Source organism: Fukomys damarensis, unplaced genomic scaffold (genome assembly GCF_012274545.1).
Source record: "Fukomys damarensis isolate Sample0158 unplaced genomic scaffold, DMR_v1.0_HiC HiC_scaffold_16, whole genome shotgun sequence".
NCBI classification, from domain to species: Eukaryota; Metazoa; Chordata; class Mammalia; order Rodentia; family Bathyergidae; genus Fukomys; species Fukomys damarensis.
Genome location: NW_022900928.1, coordinates 78,020,450 through 78,025,359, shown reverse-complemented (window position 1 = coordinate 78,025,359; position 4,910 = coordinate 78,020,450). Strand labels below are relative to the sequence as shown.

The following is a 4,910-nucleotide window of genomic DNA, read 5'->3' as shown; positions in this document are numbered from 1 at the left end:
AGCAGCTCTTGCTCTCATCCTTCCTGCCCCGAGCAGGTAGTTTCAGGGCGTGGCCTGAGCTAGGCCCCGCCCACGGCCCAAGGAGCACCTTTCCTGGGAACCAGACCGACCCTGGTCACGCCCCGAGAGAAGCTCCGCCCCCTTGCCGGAAGATCCCTGAGTCTGAAGGAGAGCTGGAGAGCGGATCTGGCGACCCGGGATGGGCCGGAAAGTCCCAGCAACAACGAAAGTTCATTCCCTCTCTTCTGCTTCTCCTGGAAGACAACCTTCCCTATCAACCATCTTTTCTCTCATCCTCAGCAGCTCCAGCCAGCCTCACTAGATCTTCCACTTCAGCTATCCTGCCACACGCCGGGGCTCAGTTGTGACCCCTCCAAAAGCAGACAAAAGTCACAGCTGCTTGAGCCCAGCCGCCTCGCCCTGACCTCCCTCCTCTGGGGCCCTACCGCCGATCCCGGGCGTTGTGGGGTATCCCTTGGGACCAGTGCCTGGTCTCCCAGGACGTCATCCGACACCGGCCACGCCCTTCTCCAGTCGCCCACCTTTCTGGATTCTTGACCCACTTTTCCCGCGGGAGGTCGTGGCTACAAAGCGCTCTCCTTCCCTCCCTCTCTCTCTTTCCCGCCCTCTCTCTCTCCTTCCCTCCCTCCCCCAGCCCCCTTTGCCTCGGATGGGCAGACCTGCCTCGCCGGTAGACGTCACCAAGCGCTGCCGGCTGTGCACCGGCTGTTGTCTGAGAACCTCTCCACTGGTGCTCATCGTGGATCCCACAGCCGACCCTCCTGAGTGAGCACTATGTGCTGAGCACTGTCCTCAGTACTGGACACAAAAGCAAACAAAACAAAGACCCCTGCCTTGAAGCCAACAGGTCACAATTTTTCTTCCTGGATTTGGTCGCCTTGTGCTGTTTTCCCTAATCAACAAGATCTTTCTCCTGGACTCCAGCCTGGGAATCATCCTGACTCTCCACTTCACTTCATCTCACATCCAGTGAGCTCCAATCTGGCCAAGGCTGTCTTCTTTTCTGTGGTGCTGGACATTGAACCCGGGGTCTTTGCAATCCTCCAGCCTCCAAGAGTGGTGGGTTTACAGGTATGTAACACCGTTCTGGGCCCACAAGCGTTTATCTCATAGAACTCGATAAGTCTCTTACCCACAGAAAGCACTCATGCAGTCATTTGATGTAGTTCACGAGCGATGCATTTATTGTGGTTCAGAGGAGGAGAAAAACGCTGGTCAGTGTCCTTCCCGAGGCTCACTGTCATTCGAGGTACCAGGTGCACACTGTGTGCTTCAGTGACAACCCTGTATGGTTTCCGATGCACCTGTGCCTCCCAGACAGAGGGGAATGGATAATCACATATGATTACAGTAAACCATTTAGTTTAATCCTCATCAAATTATAGCACGGTGTTTTTGTTCCTAAATTGCCAGTGCGGAAGCCCAAGCGCACACAGTCCAAAGAATATGGCTAAATGTTGCTGGAGTTCTGGGGTTCTGTGGGCTCCTTCTAGATATTCCTCCTAGGTTTTTGTTGTCTTAGACAAGGAATTGGTCAAGAAATGTGCAAAAGGTAGCTAAGTTACACATTTATTAAAGGCAGGAAAAGAAGTAGGTTCTGCAGAGTGAGAGGGGGTCACTGGAGAAAGAGCAGGCACAGTGGCCCTCTGTTATATTCCCTATTCTGACATTGGATCTAGGCTGTCCTATCAAAAACCTGCTTGATCTTGTGCCTGAAGAACTGAAGATAGTACTTTCTGATCAGGGCTTGGAAACCATTCTTCTGAGCATGTCTTCTCACAAGGACTGGGGATGTTACTCAAGGGTAGGGCACTTGCCTGCAAGGAGAGGAAAAAAAGTGCCGAGTTCTCCAAGTTTTCACACTCCTCTGTGGCAAAACAGCTCAGATCCAGATTTCAGCCTGAGGCCCATGTCATTCCTTTCCTATACCTGGACAATTCATGACCAAATTAGCCAAATTTCACCACCTACCTTCCTCACCTGCATCCTGCTCCTCCCCAAAGTTTCAACACTCACTTCAAAGCTGCCATCTCCCCTCTCTCCCTAGATTTCCCACAGGTCTCTGTCTGCTGGGAAAGTCACACCTGTGTCCCTGGGACGCACTGGGATGCACTCAGCCAGCACCCCCCCCCCGTGTCATAGGAGCCAGGACTACAAGAAGGTGCACCTGTGTGCACTGCCCACAGGCTAAACATCCTGGTTTAAAACTGGAGATGACTTGGAGGAGGGTGGGGCTGCATCGTGCAGACATAGCACAAATTTCAAATCTCCAGGGCTCCGTCTGAGACGGTGAGACCAGGGAGCCAACCTAGAGGAGCAGATCTTGCCAGGCCTTCAGGCCACTCACTGTCCTTTGAGGAGGAAAAGTCTACAAACAGCAAGAGGTGTGTGAGGGTTTAGAGTGAAGAGAAGAAGGTGAAATGAGCCAGTTGAGGAGCCTTCATCGGAACCGGGGCACCCCATGTCTAGCACTTCTATGGAAGGTGCTTTGTGGCACTGCAAACAATGAGTTTTCTGAGCAGTGGTTGCTTAGGATCATCATGGTAACTACTTTCCCTGCAGGGCCCCTACTTGGGGGCAGGGCCATTTGCCTGCAGCCCTCTCAGCACAAACCCTTTGCCTCCTTCTCCTGGTGACATCCAAATTCAGATGAAACATGTCTGTGAAAACTTCTGCCGGCAAAGACACTTCTCTTCTTCCTCAGGACACTAGGCTCTGGTGTATTCTGATTTCCCTGCTGCACAGAAGAGAAATCAAATGCTCTGCTTTGCAACCATCACAATGGTGTTGCAAGGCAGAATGTGTTATGACCGCCCATGAGCTAAGGGTCAGTCCATCCAGCCCGTGCCACTCACAGTGCGGAAACAAAAGCAGATCAGCATTTGATGAGGATGAACCAAATGTGTTTAAAGGACTCACACACAGCTGCACTTCTCCAGTCTGCACAGAGGATGTACTCATTCTTTAGCTGACACAGTGACCCTAGGAAGGGCCTCGGTGGGCCTTTTCTCCATCTGGATTTGCAGGAAATGCATTGCATACACTTGGCACTTGCTCACAGGAGCACCTTCTAAGGGCAAGAGTTGTCTTTAGCGCTAGGAGATAAAAGATAAAGGCAGATCCTGGGAGACAGTAAGTGACTCCAATCACAGCAGAATAGCAGGTTGGATCTCAACAAGCACTATCTTCCTTAGGGTACTTTAACTTAGCCCTCTCAGTGAACAGTTTTACCATCCATTTAATCAACAGTTCTCAAAGGCATTGTGGACTTTTACCTTTTCTTATCCCACTCAGATGCACAAGCAAATCACTAATCTGTTAGTTCCACCTCTAGAATATAAAAAATATATTTTTTTTTTTTTTTCCCCCCCTGTACTGGAGATTGAACCAATGGCTTTTGCACTGAGCTACCTTCCTAGCCACCCCACCCCATCACTTTTGGAGAGAAAATCTAGCTAAATAGCTAAATTGCTCAGGCTGAGCTCAAATTTATACTCCTCCTGCCCCAACCTCTGAAACTGCTGAGATTATAGGCATGCACCATCACACCCAGTTTGAATGTAATTTCAAATACATTCTCAGTAAGCCTGTATCTTAACTGCAGTCAGTGTGTCATGGTCATAGATCTAAAATGGCCCCACAGCCTCATGAGTTTGAAAGGAATTTGGGGGTTTATAGCTGATCACCATGGGGGGCTCTGTCTCCCTTCCTGGGTTCTCCCTTGACTCTCTTCTTCCTGTGCCCCATGAGGTGAGCTGCTTTACCTTAACCAGACCTTTCCAACATGCACTGCTCTCTGGAGCTGGCTGACCATGCAAGGACGGAAACTTCTGAAGCATGAGTTTCCCTTAAGTTGTGGGTGTTGGATTTTCTGACCCAGCAGAGGAAGGTGATTAAGATACCATTTCACGTGTAGAATTTTTGTCTTTTTTTTTTTTTTTTTTTTTTTTTTCTGTACCAGGAATCAAACTGAGGACCTTGTGCTTTTGAGGCAAGCACAGTGCTACTGAGGTAAATCCCTGGCCTTTTTTTTTTTGAGGCAAGGTCTCACTGTGTAGCCCTATCTGGCCTCAAACTCACAGTGATCCACCTGCCTTTGCCTCTGGAGTACTGGAATTACAGGCATGTGCCACTACACCTGACAGAATTTTCCACTAGCTACATCATGCTGATGTTCAAAAAGTGTTGCTATATTTTGTATTAGAGATTCTTAGCCTGGAGAACCTTGCCAATCCCATCCATCCTCCAAGACCTCCATGTGCCTATCCCAAAGCAACGGCCTCTCCTGTCCCATTTAGAGAAACCACTATTCTGACTTCTGAGTTCGTTACTTCTTGGGTTTTCTTTATAGTTTTATCATCCAGGCTTAAATCTGTACACACTAACGTGTACCTTTGTTTGTTTCTGTTCTAGGGATTGAACCAAGAACCTCAGAAATGCTAGGCAAATGCATTACCACTGAGCTCTGCCTCCAGCCCTGCCCTGCTTCTTCTGTATTTTGTTTGGAATGTTTTAGTTATTTTAACCTATAGTCTCCCACTTCATCTTTTCTTGCCCTCCCTTTACTATACATTTACTGACGATTCCAAATCATCTGTTCAGTAGACTCCTGCAGTTAGGATTTTGCTTATTGGACTCTCCCAGAAGACTCTAGTGGGCTCCCCAGCACTCTGTGTCCTCTGCAAACTGTTGTGTCTGAGGTCTTCTATCAGATTTACTTTCAGAGGGAAATTGCTTCACAGAGGGTAGTGTCTTTTTGATTTTTTGTTGTTGTTGTTTTTGGTACCGGGGATTGAACTCAGGTCCTTGCACTTGCAAGGCAGATAGCAGAACCACTGAGCTAAATCCCCGGCCCAATAGTGTGTTTTTGAACAGAAGACATGTCTGGT

The 4,910-nt window shown here is 48.9% G+C and overlaps 1 long non-coding RNA gene across 1 annotated transcript in view; it reads left to right on the top strand.

The window, feature by feature from the left end:
• LOC117286285 overlaps positions 1-4,565 on the top strand; it is a 5,413-nt gene extending 848 nt beyond the window's left edge. The window contains exons 2-3 of the long non-coding RNA XR_004517372.1: positions 301-1,092; positions 4,435-4,565. This is a non-coding gene — a long non-coding RNA (uncharacterized LOC117286285). The remainder of the gene's footprint in view (positions 1-300; positions 1,093-4,434) is intronic.
• The last annotated feature ends 345 nt before the right edge of the window (positions 4,566-4,910 follow it).